At 46.9% G+C, this 15,969-nt stretch overlaps 8 non-coding genes across 8 annotated transcripts; all 8 read left to right on the top strand.

Annotated features, from left to right (window-relative positions):
* Positions 1 to 765: 765 nt before the first annotated feature.
* Positions 766 to 956, top strand: LOC143727036 (U2 spliceosomal RNA). Its single transcript, XR_013199247.1, has one exon. It is a non-coding gene; the product is annotated as a U2 spliceosomal RNA (small nuclear RNA).
* Positions 957 to 1,390: 434 nt separating this feature from the next.
* Positions 1,391 to 1,554, top strand: LOC143726877 (U1 spliceosomal RNA). The gene has a single exon (XR_013199102.1). It is a non-coding gene; the product is annotated as a U1 spliceosomal RNA (small nuclear RNA).
* A 1,128-nt stretch (positions 1,555 to 2,682) lies between these two features.
* Positions 2,683 to 2,873, top strand: LOC143727047 (U2 spliceosomal RNA). Its single transcript, XR_013199258.1, has one exon. It is a non-coding gene; the product is annotated as a U2 spliceosomal RNA (small nuclear RNA).
* Positions 2,874 to 3,307: 434 nt separating this feature from the next.
* On the top strand, positions 3,308 to 3,471 carry LOC143726627 (U1 spliceosomal RNA). Its single transcript, XR_013198866.1, has one exon. It is a non-coding gene; the product is annotated as a U1 spliceosomal RNA (small nuclear RNA).
* A 1,128-nt stretch (positions 3,472 to 4,599) lies between these two features.
* LOC143727246 (U2 spliceosomal RNA) lies at positions 4,600 to 4,790 on the top strand. The gene has a single exon (XR_013199451.1). It is a non-coding gene; the product is annotated as a U2 spliceosomal RNA (small nuclear RNA).
* A 434-nt stretch (positions 4,791 to 5,224) lies between these two features.
* LOC143726875 (U1 spliceosomal RNA) lies at positions 5,225 to 5,388 on the top strand. The gene has a single exon (XR_013199100.1). It is a non-coding gene; the product is annotated as a U1 spliceosomal RNA (small nuclear RNA).
* A 5,900-nt stretch (positions 5,389 to 11,288) lies between these two features.
* On the top strand, positions 11,289 to 11,477 carry LOC143727453 (U2 spliceosomal RNA). Its single transcript, XR_013199499.1, has one exon. It is a non-coding gene; the product is annotated as a U2 spliceosomal RNA (small nuclear RNA).
* Positions 11,478 to 11,911: 434 nt separating this feature from the next.
* On the top strand, positions 11,912 to 12,075 carry LOC143726533 (U1 spliceosomal RNA). The gene has a single exon (XR_013198773.1). It is a non-coding gene; the product is annotated as a U1 spliceosomal RNA (small nuclear RNA).
* Positions 12,076 to 15,969: the final 3,894 nt, after the last annotated feature.

Raw genomic sequence — 15,969 nt, 5'->3', positions numbered from 1 at the left:
AGTCGCCACATCCCTTTTCACCTGAGCACAGGCTGAGCCCGTGCACAGGTGTACCGACTTGGGTGTAATTGTCTCATTCCGTTGGAGAGTTATGGCCATTTAAGTAAAGCCAGCCTCGCCCACTCCCAACGTTTTGGCGTCCCGTCGCCAACGTGAATCGAAATTCCGACTTTTTTCCCCATCGCTGTCGGCAATCAGACTCCAGGGAATCTTTCTGCACCGGTTTGGGTCAGATCGGGCGAAAGACCTAGGACTAGTGTGCAAAAGTAGCTTTTTCACAAAATCCCAAATACCCGAAAATCTCGCCAGCGCAACCATCGAATCCGAGGCCTGCGTCTTGTTCGGCCCGAGCCAAGGATTCCGGTGATGTAAGACACTTGGGTCTGCGACGGACGGTTCAGGAGTTACGAGGCATTTCGTACTTCTGATCGCTGCAGCGCCACCTTGGGGCCGATTGGGCCGAGCCTTGGTGATGTTGTAGACCGGGCGGGTACTACCATCCCTCAAGAGTTTCAAGTCTCTACGACGTACGCTTTGGTCTGCCCGCTCACTTTTAGGGCAGAATGTTTGTTGGTCCAAAATCCCAGGTTGCACTCCAAAGTGTCGTGTTGTGCGCTCTGCTGTGATCCATTTTCGGTGTCAACAGTCAAGCTGAGCTTGTATTGCTGTGAGCTGAGCTTGTTTGCTGGCGACCTTTAGACCCTCTCGCCACGGCCCAGGTGGGCGTGGCCTTTGACGGCTCCCCCGCCTCTGCGTCATTGTGTCATCGCTTCTTGGCCTTTTGGCTAAGATCAAGTGTAGTATCTGTTCTTATCAGTTTAATATCTGATACGTGCCCTACCTGGGCACCATATATTAAATTGATTTTTGGAACTGGGAGATGGAAGAGGGGCTTGCTCCGTCCACTCCACGCATCGACCCGGTATTGCAGTACTTCTGGGAACGGTGCACCCCCAAAAACTGTGTTCAATGAAAGAGATGTTTTAGTCTTGTGTGGCAGCAGGTGTTAATGGAAGTAACGTATATTGCTGTGTATGGGTGCTTTAAAGGTGTTGTAGGTGATCATATGCTATACAGGTAATGGTGGTGTGAGAGGGAAAAAAAAACAACAACTCTGTTCTTATCTCGTTTAACATCTGATTCGTCCACTATCCGGTGACCGCGTATGAAATTGATTTTTGGCTCATGGATCCGGAGCATGAAAACAACATCATCCACAACAACAACAGCAAAAGAGCCCGACTCTGCAGGTTTTTGATGTCTCTCTCTTATCTCTTGGAGTTTTTACGAATGAGCTGATGAGTTGAATCAGGTGTGTGTTTGATTGTCCGACCGTTGGTGAGGATTGCGGAGAGGGACACGGTGCCTCTGACGGGAGGCCTGGGAATTCATACTTACCTGGCAGGGGAGACACCATGATCAGGAAGGTGGTTCACCCAGGGCGAGGCTCGGCCATTGCACTCCGGTTGTGCTGACCCCTGCGAATTCCCCAAATGTGGGAATCTCGACTGCATAATTTATGCTAGTGGGGGACTGCGTTCGCGCTCTCCCCTGGACACACTGGTTAAAAGAGCAGATTGTTCGAGTTCCTCTTCTTCTGGTAGTTAACGACCTAGGAAGTCCAGGGAATTGAACTGCAGTGGTTGATCGAGAGATGTAAAACTCTCAACCTAGGACCAGTCTGCAAAGGTAGGGCTGTTTTTTAGTTTTTTTTTTCATCATTCTTCAAATAATCTCCATTATTCAACCAGCGCTTTTATTGGCAGCAGTGGTCCTAGAAGCAAAGTTGTTCCGAATGAGGAGTTCTATCATGTGGTATGAATACCTTGTGCATGTGTGAAAAATCACCTGACATACAGTCGCCTATGGCCGTATTCATGTTGTTGTTTTTACTGTTTACAGCGCCACCAAGTGGCCAGTCGCCACATCCCTTTTCACCTGAGCACAGGCTGAGCCCGTGCACAGGTGTACCGACTTGGGTGTAATTGTCTCATTCCGTTGGAGAGTTATGGCCATTTAAGTAAAGCCCGCCTCGCCCACTCCCAACGTTTTGGCGTCCCGTCGCCAACGTGAATCGAAATTCCGACTTTTTTCCCCATCGCTGTCGGCAATCAGACTCCAGGGAATCTTTCTGCACCGGTTTGGGTCAGATCGGGCGAAAGACCTAGGACTAGTGTGCAAAAGTAGCTTTTTCACAAAATCCCAAATACCCGAAAATCTCGCCAGCTCAACCATCGAATCCGAGGCCTGCGTCTTGTTCGGCCCGAGCCAAGGATTCCGGGGATGTAAGACACTTGGGTCTGCGACGGACGGTTCAGGAGTTACGAGGCATTTCGTACTTCTGATCGCTGCAGCGCCACCTTGGGGCCGATTGGGCCGAGCCTTGGTGATGTTGTAGACCGGGCGGGTACTACCATCCCTCAAGAGTTTCAAGTCTCTACGACGTACGCTTTGGTCTGCCCGCTCACTTTTAGGGCAGAATGTTTGTTGGTCCAAAATCCCAGGTTGCACTCCAAAGTGTCGTGTTGTGCGCTCTGCTGTGATCCATTTTCGGTGTCAACAGTCAAGCTGAGCTTGTATTGCTGTGAGCTGAGCTTGTTTGCTGGCGACCTTTAGACCCTCTCGCCACGGCCCAGGTGGGCGTGGCCTTTGACGGCTCCCCCGCCTCTGCGTCATTGTGTCATCGCTTCTCGGCCTTTTGGCTAAGATCAAGTGTAGTATCTGTTCTTATCAGTTTAATATCTGATACGTGCCCTACCCGGGCACCATATATTAAATTGATTTTTGGAACTGGGAGATGGAAGAGGGGCTTGCTCCGTCCACTCCACGCATCGACCCGGTATTGCAGTACTTCTGGGAACGGTGCACCCCCAAAAACTGTGTTCAATGAAAGAGATGTTTTAGTCTTGTGTGGCAGCAGGTGTTAATGGAAGTAACGTATATTGCTGTGTATGGGTGCTTTAAAGGTGTTGTAGGTGATCATATGCTATACAGGTAATGGTGGTGTGAGAGGGAAAAAAAAACAACAACTCTGTTCTTATCTCGTTTAACATCTGATTCGTCCACTATCCGGTGACCGCGTATGAAATTGATTTTTGGCTCATGGATCCGGAGCATGAAAACAACATCATCCACAACAACAACAGCAAAAGAGCCCGACTCTGCAGGTTTTTGATGTCTCTCTCTTATCTCTTGGAGTTTTTACGAATGAGCTGATGAGTTGAATCAGGTGTGTGTTTGATTGTCCGACCGTTGGTGAGGATTGCGGAGAGGGACACGGTGCCTCTGACGGGAGGCCTGGGAATTCATACTTACCTGGCAGGGGAGACACCATGATCAGGAAGGTGGTTCACCCAGGGCGAGGCTCGGCCATTGCACTCCGGTTGTGCTGACCCCTGCGAATTCCCCAAATGTGGGAATCTCGACTGCATAATTTATGGTAGTGGGGGACTGCGTTCGCGCTCTCCCCTGGACACACTGGTTAAAAGAGCAGATTGTTCGAGTTCCTCTTCTTCTGGTAGTTAACGACCTAGGAAGTCCAGGGAATTGAACTGCAGTGGTTGATCGAGAGATGTAAAACTCTCAACCTAGGACCAGTCTGCAAAGGTAGGGCTGTTTTTTAGTTTTTTTTTTCATCATTCTTCAAATAATCTCCATTATTCAACCAGCGCTTTTATTGGCAGCAGTGGTCCTAGAAGCAAAGTTGTTCCGAATGAGGAGTTCTATCATGTGGTATGAATACCTTGTGCATGTGTGAAAAATCACCTGACATACAGTCGCCTATGGCCGTATTCATGTTGTTGTTTTTACTGTTTACAGCGCCACCAAGTGGCCAGTCGCCACATCCCTTTTCACCTGAGCACAGGCTGAGCCCGTGCACAGGTGTACCGACTTGGGTGTAATTGTCTCATTCCGTTGGAGAGTTATGGCCATTTAAGTAAAGCCCGCCTCGCCCACTCCCAACGTTTTGGCGTCCCGTCGCCAACGTGAATCGAAATTCCGACTTTTTTCCCCATCGCTGTCGGCAATCAGACTCCAGGGAATCTTTCTGCACCGGTTTGGGTCAGATCGGGCGAAAGACCTAGGACTAGTGTGCAAAAGTAGCTTTTTCACAAAATCCCAAATACCCGAAAATCTCGCCAGCGCAACCATCGAATCCGAGGCCTGCGTCTTGTTCGGCCCGAGCCAAGGATTCCGGTGATGTAAGACACTTGGGTCTGCGACGGACGGTTCAGGAGTTACGAGGCATTTCGTACTTCTGATCGCTGCAGCGCCACCTTGGGGCCGATTGGGCCGAGCCTTGGTGATGTTGTAGACCGGGCGGGTACTACCATCCCTCAAGAGTTTCAAGTCTCTACGACGTACGCTTTGGTCTGCCCGCTCACTTTTAGGGCAGAATGTTTGTTGGTCCAAAATCCCAGGTTGCACTCCAAAGTGTCGTGTTGTGCGCTCTGCTGTGATCCATTTTCGGTGTCAACAGTCAAGCTGAGCTTGTATTGCTGTGAGCTGAGCTTGTTTGCTGGCGACCTTTAGACCCTCTCGCCACGGCCCAGGTGGGCGTGGCCTTTGACGGCTCCCCCGCCTCTGCGTCATTGTGTCATCGCTTCTCGGCCTTTTGGCTAAGATCAAGTGTAGTATCTGATCTTATCAGTTTAATATCTGATACGTGCCCTACCCGGGCACCATATATTAAATTGATTTTTGGAACTGGGAGATGGAAGAGGGGCTTGCTCCGTCCACTCCACGCATCGACCTGGTATTGCAGTACTTCTGGGAACGGTGCAACCCCAAAAACTGTGTTCAATGAAAGAGATGTTTTAGTCTTGTGTGGCAGCAGGTGTTAATGGAAGTAACGTATATTGCTGTGTATGGGTGCTTTAAAGGTGTTGTAGGTGATCATATGCTATACAGGTAATGGTGGTGTGAGAGGGAAAAAAAAACAACAACTCTGTTCTTATCTCGTTTAACATCTGATTCGTCCACTATCCGGTGACCGCGTATGAAATTGATTTTTGGCTCATGGATCCGGAGCATGAAAACAACATCATCCACAACAACAACAGCAAAAGAGCCCGACTCTGCAGGTTTTTGATGTCTCTCTCTTATCTCCTCGAGTTTTTACGAATGAGCTGATGAGTTGAATCAGGTGTGTGTTTGATTGTCCGACCGTTGGTGAGGATTGCGGAGAGGGACACGGTGCCTCTGACGGGAGGCCTGGGAATTCATACTTACCTGGCAGGGGAGACACCATGATCAGGAAGGTGGTTCACCCAGGGCGAGGCTTGGCCATTGCACTCCGGTTGTGCTGACCCCTGCGAATTCCCCAAATGTGGGAATCTCGACTGCATAATTTATGGTAGTGGGGGACTGCGTTCGCGCTCTCCCCTGGACACACTGGTTAAAAGAGCAGATTGTTCGAGTTCCTCTTCTTCTGGTAGTTAACGACCTAGGAAGTCCAGAGAATTGAACTGCAGTGGTTGATCGAGAGATGTAAAACTCTCAACCTAGGACCAGTCTGCAAAAGTAGGGCTGTTTTTTAGTTTTTTTTTCATCATTCTTCAAATAATCTCCATTATTCAACCAGCGCTTTTATTGGCAGCAGTGGTCCTAGAAGCAAAGTTGTTCCGAATGAGGAGTTCTATCATGTGGTATGAATACCTTGTGCATGTGTGAAAAATCACCTGACATACAGTCGCCTATGGCCGTATTCATGTTGTTGTTTTTACCGTTTACAGCGCCACCAAGTGGCCAGTCGCCACATCCCTTTTCACCTGAGCACAGGCTGAGCCCGTGCACAGGTGTACCGACTTGGGTGTAATTGTCTCATTCCGTTGGAGAGTTATGGCCATTTAAGTAAAGCCCGCCTCGCCCACTCCCAACGTTTTGGCGTCCCGTCGCCAACGTGAATCGAAATTCCGACTTTTTTCCCCATCGCTGTCGGCAATCAGACTCCAGGGAATCTTTCTGCACCGGTTTGGGTCAGATCGGGCGAAAGACCTAGGACTAGTGTGCAAAAGTAGCTTTTTCACAAAATCCCAAATACCCGAAAATCTCGCCAGCGCAACCATCGAATCCGAGGCCTGCGTCTTGTTCGGCCCGAGCCAAGGATTCCGGTGATGTAAGACACTTGGGTCTGCGACGGACGGTTCAGGAGTTACGAGGCATTTCGTACTTCTGATCGCTGCAGCGCCACCTTGGGGCCGATTGGGCCGAGCCTTGGTGATGTTGTAGACCGGGCGGGTACTACCATCCCTCAAGAGTTTCAAGTCTCTACGACGTACGCTTTGGTCTGCCCGCTCACTTTTAGGGCAGAATGTTTGTTGGTCCAAAATCCCAGGTTGCACTCCAAAGTGTCGTGTTGTGCGCTCTGCTGTGATCCATTTTCGGTGTCAACAGTCAAGCTGAGCTTGTATTGCTGTGAGCTGAGCTTGTTTGTTGGCGACCTTTAGACCCTCTCGCCACGGCCCAGGTGGGCGTGGCCTTTGACGGCTCCCCCGCCTCTGCGTCATTGTGTCATCGCTTCTCGGCCTTTTGGCTAAGATCAAGTGGTTGTCTTTTTGATCTTTGATCAAGGGCGGGACTGAGAAATACGTTGCGTTTCCAAATGAAGGAGCCTGTGATGGAGATGATGGAAAGAGAAGTGTTTGCACGGGTTATACTTTTGGACAAGATGAAGTTGAAAGTGGAGGACGTGTACTGCTTGCAGACCAACAGAATGGAAAAATGCTTTGATGTAACGCTGAGTACTGTGGAAATGTACAAAGATGTGATGGATAAAGTTGGAAAGATTGGCAAAGAAGGTATCATGGGGAAATTCAATGTGGTAAGCCTTGACAGACCCAATTTCAGAGTCATCACTTTGCACATGTTCAATCCATACGTTACTGATGAAGCATTGATGACGTTCCTTGCTAATTATGCTGAAGTCCTCACACCTGCAAGATATTTAAAAGATGGTGTTGGTTTATGGACTGGGAAAAGACAATTCCAAGTTCTTCTAAGAACTGACGAGAGTGGTTTTGAGGGGTTGATGCACCCTCCTGCATATTTCAACATTGGGGCTGATAAAGGTTTTCTGTTCTACTCTCGGCAGCCCCCTTTTTGTAGGAGGTGTAGACGGTACGGGCACGTTGATGGCAGGTGTGGTGAAGAAAGATGTCGGCGGTGTTCCAAGCTAGGTCACACGGCAAAAGATTGCAGCGTTCCTAAGACTTGCCACAGCTGCGGCTCATTAGACCACTTGATGAAGGATTGTAAGGTGGGTCGGAGGCAGCATGGCAGAGGATGGGGTGTGGGAGAAACAGAGAGACAGATGGAGGAGGTTGGCCAACAAGATGTCATGGTGCAACATGTAAAGGAGAAGATGGCGGTTGTGGAGGGAAAGGAGGGGGCCAAAGCGGCGGTGGAAGGTAATGCGACTGAGGAAGTGGAAGATGTGATGGTTGCTTTCTTGGAGGCATTGAACGGGGAACATTTCAGAGTCGCAGAGCAGCGCCCAAATGACGTGGAAAGCGTGATGGAGGTGGAGGGACAAGGCCTCCTAGAGGGATCGAGAGGAGAAGAAAGTCAGCTGGTTAGGAAGGCAGAAAAGATAAAGGAGAGACCAGGCAAGAGGGCGAGAGCTGAAAAGATGCTAAAGTTAAGCTTTTCGGAGGAATCCTCGTCCACAGACAGTCAAGAGGGGCTTGAGATGGACAATGCTAGGCCCTTATTTCTGCTGACAGAGGGGAAAGTTAGCAGCGAAGATGAGGATCAGATGGATGATTCAGTGGGCCTTAGCGAGGTTCCTATTCGCTGGTCGGATTTGGTTGTCAGTGACACTGGGTCCACAAGTTTGGAGGGACAAGAGACAAAGGGTACTCCACTGGCAGAATAAATGTTCTGCAGTGATGAATTGACTGTGGGGTCCATAAATGTTAGAGGTATTAGGGACTCGGTGAAGCGTAAAGCTGTTTTTTCTTTTTTAGGAAATTATAGGTGTAATGTGTTTTTTTTACAAGAAGTTCATTTAAAGAGTCTAGAGGATTCTAGGAAATTTACAAAAGAGTGGGGGAGAGGTGGAGCAGTATGGAGTGTGGGGGGGGGGTTTATTCTTCAGGGGTCGGGATTTTGTTTTGGGATAAAGAGATTGAAGTCATAAATCATTTCATTGTTTCTCCGGGGAGGGTGATTGGGGCTGATGTAAAGTGGAGGGGGGGAGAATATAGATTGCTTTCAGTTTACGCTCCTCAAACTGTTGATGAGAGAAAGGAAATGTTTGAAATGTTGTTAACAGTTTGTGCCACCAATAAGCAAATTATAATGGGAGGGGATTTTAATTTGCAATTGAAAGATATAGAGGACAGCAGTCTGACGGTGTTGGAAGGGGTTCTGCAAGGGCATGGGTTGGTAGATGGGGGCCAAGGGGTTAATCCAAAGGTTTGTGTAACAACGTGGAGGAACTCTAGAGGGGTGGAGAAAAGGTTAGATTATGTTTTTTTTTCTAAGACTTTTGTTTTGGAAAGGGGTGGAGTAAGGCCTGTGTTTTTTTCTGATCATGAAATGGTTTGGTTTGTAGTTAAAGGGAATAATTTAATGTTTGGTAAGGGGTACTGGAGGATGAATATTGAGGTATTGAAGGAGAAACAATTTTGTGATGAGTATGTATTCTTTTTTAGGGGGTTGGAGGGGTTAAAGGTCCTGTATAGCGATGTCGGGGGATGGTGGGAAATGGTTAAGAGTCGCTCAAAGGAATGGATTGTTAAATACTGTAAAAGAAGGATGAGGAAGATTTGGAGACAGGCAGGAACTTTGCAAAGAGATTTAGAGTTGAAGTTTGAAGAGTACAATGTTGGGGGTACTTTTGACTGGGACATGGTTCATTCCCTGAAGAGACAGATAAGGTTGATTTATGAAGACCAAGCTAAAAGGTTTTTGTTTAAAAGAAGACAGGAGACTCGAGAGAACGGGGAAAGTTGTAATGCAGCCCTTTTTAGATCTGTGAGGGATCGTAAAGAGAAGCAAGCAATTGTTGAGTTAAAAGATAAGGAGGGAGTGATTTTGACGAAAATAGAGAAAATAAGTGGATATGTAGAAGAGCATTTCAAACAGTTTTTTAGTGAGAGAAATATAGTTGTGGAGAAAAGTGAAATGTTTGTTAAATTTCTGGCAAATACAGTTCCGGAGGATGTAAAGGAAGAGTTGAGCTCCCCTATAACAATCGAAGAGGTCGAGGGAGTATTGAAGCGGATGGGTAAAGGTAAAGTACCAGGGGTTGATGGCTTACCGGTTGAATTTTATGTCAGATTTTTCAATATATTAGGCCCTTATTTGGTGGAGATGGTTAGAGAGGTGTTGGAGAACAAAAAAATAAAAGGCTCAATGTCAATCGGGGTTATGACCCTTCTTTATAAAAAAGGTGAAAGGGCAGATATTGCTAATTATAGGCCGCTTACAATGCTAACTGTGGACTACAAGATCATAGCAAAACTTTTGGCAGACAGACTGAAGAAAGCCCTACCTCATGTAGTGCATGTCGATCAAACATGTGGGGTAGTGGGTTGCAGTACTAAATGGAACTTGCAGCTTATTAGGGATGCCATTGCGTGGGCTGAAGATAGGGACCTTCCATTGATGGTGGTTAGTCTAGATCTAGCTAAAGCATTTGATAGGGTGAATAGATGGTTTATGTTCAAGGTTATGGAGAGGATGGGATTTGGGGAAGTCTTCATAGGATGGATTAGAACGCTGTATAAAGAAGCTAGTTGTTTGGTCCAGGTGAATGGGAGGTTAGGCCAGGGTTTTGAGATAAGGGAGGGAGTGAGGCAGGGGTGTCCTCTCTCACCATTACTCTTTATTCTTTATATGGAGCCGGTGGCAGAGGCAATCAGAATAGATGGTAGGATAAAGGGCTTGATGATACCTGGCAGCAAGGGTACTGTAGTTAAGTTATCACAGTATGCGGATGACACTACGTTGCTGTTGGAGTCAGATAAGTCTCTTGAAAGAGCCTTGTACTTATTTGGGGAGTTTTCTTTAGCGTCTGGGGCTTGCTTAAACATTTCAAAGTCATCTGTCAAGTTCTTTGGAAGGTTTAAACAGAGACTAGATGGAATTGGTGGTCTGCAGGTGTGTGAGGGCCCTGTTAAAATTTTGGGCATACATTTTCAGAATGAAGGGTCAGCAACTCTGAACTGGATTGGCCGTATTGCATCAGTACAGATGAGGCTGGCTAGATGGAAGGGGCGGAGGTTAACATTGATGGGGAAGGTTTTGATATTGAAGATGGATGTGTTGCCCGTGTTTCAGTATTTAGCTTACATTTATCCTTTACCAGCATGTATGAGGAAGGTGGTAATGAGGTTACTATTTAATTTTGTTTGGGGTGGTAGGTATGAATACGTGAAGAGGTCTGAAATGTTCAACCCTGTTAGCAAAGGAGGACGGGATGTGCCTCATATACCTTTAAAACTTGACTGCTTGTTTGTGTCTTCCATTCTAGCACAGTTAGCTGAGCCATTGAAGCATCCATCATGGTTTTTTCTTAGGTTGTTTTTTTCCTATCAGGCGAGGCATGTAATGAGGTGGTCCAACGATGGTCCAAGAGCAGAGGTGCAGCCTTGGCACTACAAGCATGCCGCTAGGTGGATGAGTAAATATCCTGAGAGTAAGGAGGTGGAAGTTTGTTTGGAGCAGAGGAAGTTGTATGGGATGGTAAGAGAAAGGGTGTCCAGTGTAGTTCAGGTTGGGGTTCCGCAGTTGGTGTGGACGAATATTCAGCCAAAAAACCTTGAGAATAGTTTAAAAGATCTTAATTGGTTATGTTTTTTGAGGCGTCTACCAGTGAAAGAGATTATGTACAGGCATGGGTTAGCTAAGGATGGAAGTTGTCCTAGAGAGGGGTGTTCTGGAGAAGAGACTATCAGGCACGCATTTTGGGAGTGTGCCTTTGCTCAGAGAGTGTGGACAAAGGGAGAGAGGTTATTAAGAATGATTTCAGGTAGCTTTAAGGTTTCTAGTGAGAATATAATGGAGGGCATTAGGTGCAAGAGGGGTGAAGGGAAAGATATCTTTTTGCTTTGGTTAATAATGAGTTTGATAAAGAAAGGACTGTGGGAAGAAAGGAAATGTATAAGTAGGGGGAAGGGGAAAAATTCGGCAGAGGGAGTAATACGGGGTGTGGAGGCTGAATTAAGGGGAAGGATTAGGTGGGATTGTCAAAGAAGGGGGGACACTTGCTGCTAGAGAAAGGTGGAAAAATTTGTTTAAAATTGTAATGTGATGGATATATGTAGAATGTATGAGAAATAATATAATAAAAAAAATAAAAAAAATAAAAAAAAAAATCTGTTCTTATCAGTTTAATATCTGATACGTGCCCTACCCGGGCACCATATATTAAATTGATTTTTGGAACTGGGAGATGGAAGAGGGGCTTGCTCCGTCCACTCCACGCATCGACCCGGTATTGCAGTACTTCTGGGAACGGTGCACCCCCAAAAACTGTGTTCAATGAAAGAGATGTTTTAGTCTTGTGTGGCAGCAGGTGTTAATGGAAGTAACGTATATTGCTGTGTATGGGTGCTTTAAAGGTGTTGTAGGTGATCATATGCTATACAGGTAATGGTGGTGTGAGAGGGAAAAAAAAACAACAACTCTGTTCTTATCTCGTTTAACATCTGATTCGTCCACTATCCGGTGACCGCGTATGAAATTGATTTTTGGCTCATGGATCCGGAGCATGAAAACAACATCATCCACAACAACAACAGCAAAAGAGCCCGACTCTGCAGGTTTTTGATGTCTCTCTCTTATCTCTTGGAGTTTTTACGAATGAGCTGATGAGTTGAATCAGGTGTGTGTTTGATTGTCCGACCGTTGGTGAGGATTGCGGAGAGGGACATGGTCCCTCTGACGGGAGGCCTGGGAATTCATACTTACCTGGCAGGGGAGACACCATGATCAGGAAGGTGGTTCACCCAGGGCGAGGCTCGGCCATTGCACTCCGGTTGTGCTGACCCCTGCGAATTCCCCAAATGTGGGAATCTCGACTGCATAATTTATGGTAGTGGGGGACTGCGTTCGCGCTCTCCCCCGGACACACTGGTTAAAAGAGCAGATTGTTAGAGTTCCTCTTCTTCTGGTAGTTAACGACCTAGGAAGTCCAGAGAATTGAACTGCAGTGGTTGATCGAGAGATGTAAAACTCTCAACCTAGGACCAGTCTGCAAAAGTAGGGCTGTTTTTTAGTTTTTTTTTTCATCATTCTTCAAATAATCTCCATTATTCAGCCAGCGCTTTTATTGGCAGCAGTGGTCCTAGAAGCAAAGTTGTTCCGAATGAGGAGTTCTATCATGTGGTATGAATACCTTGTGCATGTGTGAAAAATCACCTGACATACAGTCGCCTATGGCCGTATTCATGTTGTTGTTTTTACTGTTTACAGCGCCACCAAGTGGCCAGTCGCCACATCCCTTTTCACCTGAGCACAGGCTGAGCCCGTGCACAGGTGTACCGACTTGGGTGTAATTGTCTCATTCCGTTGGAGAGTTATGGCCATTTAAGTAAAGCCCGCCTCGCCCACTCCCAACGTTTTGGCGTCCCGTCGCCAACGTGAATCGAAATTCCGACTTTTTTCCCCATCGCTGTCGGCAATCAGACTCCAGGGAATCTTTCTGCACCGGTTTGGGTCAGATCGGGCGAAAGACCTAGGACTAGTGTGCAAAAGTAGCTTTTTCACAAAATCCCAAATACCCGAAAATCTCGCCAGCGCAACCATCGAATCCGAGGCCTGCGTCTTGTTCGGCCCGAGCCAAGGATTCCGGTGATGTAAGACACTTGGGTCTGCGACGGACGGTTCAGGAGTTACGAGGCATTTCGTACTTCTGATCGCTGCAGCGCCACCTTGGGGCCGATTGGGCCGAGCCTTGGTGATGTTGTAGACCGGGCGGGTACTACCATCCCTCAAGAGTTTCAAGTCTCTACGACGTACGCTTTGGTCTGCCCGCTCACTTTTAGGGCAGAATGTTTGTTGGTCCAAGATCCCAGGTTGCACTCCAAAGTGTCGTGTTGTGCGCTCTGCTGTGATCCATTTTCGGTGTCAACAGTCAAGCTGAGCTTGTATTGCTGTGAGCTGAGCTTGTTTGTTGGCGACCTTTAGACCCTCTCGCCACGGCCCAGGTGGGCGTGGCCTTTGACGGCTCCCCCGCCTCTGCGTCATTGTGTCATCGCTTCTCGGCCTTTTGGCTAAGATCAAGTGTCTGGTCCTAAGGTAGAGACAGCGATCGCCTCTTGTTGGACTTGGTCTCGTGTGTTGCTTGTCACACGGGACACACACCCTTCAGGAGGTACATTGACAAGCGGCTTTTAATTGACGACTCGTTCTACGAGGAATCTTCTGGTTTTAAGGTAAGCAGGTTTTAATTTATTTATTGTATATTTATTGTTGGGTTTTAGCCGCAGCAGGCTAGTGGTGCCTCCAACATGTCGGCTGCTCGTGCCGGCATGAGGAGGCACCACAGCGTGCGTTTTAAATTTAAACCAAAAGAGGATGGCACTCTCCGGGTCATGTCCAGGCTGGACTTTTCTAGGAAGTGCATCCAACAGTTACTCGGTTTTAAGGTTGTGGACATAAACTGCCTGTTGACTCTGCCCCTGAATCATGGCTTTGATGTAAGTTTTGCTTCTGCTTCCTTGCTAAGTACTTTTTGGACTCGATTTGAAATGTGTAAAGCCAATTTCTCCATGTTCACTGTGGAAAAACTGACTGATAATTCACTGAAAGTTGTGATTGTCAGGATGTTTAATGAAACAGTTAGTGGAGAAGATATTTCTGTATGGTTGGCAAGATATTGCTCTATTCGTGGACAACCAGTCAAGGTTTTAGATGAAGACGGTATCTGGAGCTGTGCGTGGAGAGTGCCCATTAAACAATGGGCAGATCCCAACAGCTACCATGGCCTGAGTCAAATACCTTCTATGATTGTGTTGGGAGAGAATAGAGGCTACATCCATTACCAAGGGATGCCCAAGCTATGCCGCAAGTGTGGCAAACTTGGACATCTCGCCGAGGCATGCCAAGAAGTAGTGTGTAGGAAGTGCAGAGAAATTGGGCACATTTTTGAAGAGTGCCAAAATGGCAGAAAGTGCAACCTCTGTGGAGAATCATCCCATCTCTACAGAGACTGCCCTAAAAGTTTTGCCAACAAGTTAAAAAGCAACAAAATGGCCGCCCCACCCAAAGAACAAACAATTGAGGAGGCGGGCCCCGAGGTTTCGGCGGGAAATTCAAACCCCCAGCCAGCCTCAGGGATTGGACAGGAAGGAGGAAGTGGGGCGGCCACAGGGGCGGAGTCAATTCTGGCAGTTGGTGAGGGGGAGGAAGCCAATCCTCAAAATGAAATTGAAAAAGAAGACAGTATGGAGGATGAAGAGGAGGAAATGGCTTCCTCCCTAGTAACCGTGTCTGAGGTTAGTGTGTCCACGAGTGGGAGTGAAACAGATGTTTCGCTCCCCAATGCTCAAGTGCAGAAAAGAACTGCGAGATCTCCTCTGGTTCAAACAGAGGAGAAAAAGCTGCGGGTAGCGCATCGGCTAGATAGTTCCCCCATGGAAGATCTAGACCGTATGTGGCCCGCAGAATCTCCTAATGAAGTCTCTTTTCTGCATTTCAAGCTAAGAACATCATCGCCAAAGGATTCGCAAGAGGCCTTCTCTGCGAGCCCTGAGGCGTCAAGCACTTGCCCCCCTGATCCCAGCTCATCTGGGGAAAAGGGAAGGCAAGTGCAACAAGAAATAACATGATTTTAATTATACCTCTGTAGTCCCTTGGTTGCTTTTAAATGTCTCACACCCTTTTAACCATACTGCTCATGGCTCTCACTATCTCCACAATCAATGTGAGAAGTGTGAAGAGCAATATACGAGCACAGAGTGTGTTATCCTTTTTAAAATCTTTTAAGTCAGATGTGTTTTTATTGCAAGAATGTGGTCTGCCTTTTTTAACAAATTACAGGAAGTGGGAGGAGATTTGGACCCCAGGACTTTCCATCTGGAGTGGGTCCAATTTTAACAAAAATGACGGTGTTGCTATTTTAGTAAAAAATCCCCATGTTTTGGTGAAGGGCAGCACTGTGGTGAGGGATGGGCGGGCAATTTTAGCTAATCTGACTTTTTTAGGTAAGGATTTTAACATTTTAAATGTGTATGGTTTTACAGGTAAAAACAACAGGTATGAGCTTTTAGAAGACCTGCAGCCCCACATGCTCGGGAGGGCTCCCCTAGTGGTAGCAGGGGATTTTAATTGTGTTTTATCAAGACAGGATAGAAAGAGGGTAGGAGAGGATTTTAAGGTCGACAAGACATCGGTTTTATTACAAAATATAGTCAAAGATTTTAAGTTAGTTGACTGCTTTAAAACAATGCATCAAAGAGAGGAGGGCTTCACCTGGTTCAGTGGTGATGGCGCCAGAGCCTCTCGAATTGACTATGTTTTTACAAGGGACTGCCCGCCGACCGATGCTACATTGAGCCCCCTCTTCTTTTCTGATCACATGATGCTCTCCTGCACCCTTTCACTACCCACGGGTGTGACCGTAGGGGGAGGGCTGTGGAAGCTGAACTGCTCCCTATTAGAGGATGAGGAAGTGATTAGTGAATATAGGGAGCAGTTCAGCCAATGGCAGACCCTCCAAGACTTTTTCGACTCACGTGCACAGTGGTGGGAGATGGTGAAACAAAGGACAGGACGGTTTTTTAAACAAATTGGAAAAGAAAAAAAGAATAAAGAAAAAAGACGCATGATGGGGCTGCAAAAAAGACTGCAGAGATATTTTAACCTTTTAAACAGTGGATTGGATTTTACAGAAGAAATTAAAGAAGTAAAGAAAGAAATGTCAGATTTGTCCGAAACAAAGACTAAAGGTGTCATTTTAAGATGTAAGGAGAGAGAAATAGAAGAAGGGGAAAAGTGTACTAGATATTTTTTTAAAAA

The sequence above is a fragment of the Siphateles boraxobius genome, unplaced genomic scaffold (assembly GCF_051911475.1).
Source record: "Siphateles boraxobius isolate OS27281-9 unplaced genomic scaffold, OSU_SipBor_1 77, whole genome shotgun sequence".
NCBI classification, from domain to species: Eukaryota; Metazoa; Chordata; class Actinopteri; order Cypriniformes; family Leuciscidae; genus Siphateles; species Siphateles boraxobius.
The sequence above is the reverse complement of the archived record's forward strand: the minus strand, read 5'-3'. Positions and strand labels throughout refer to the sequence as shown.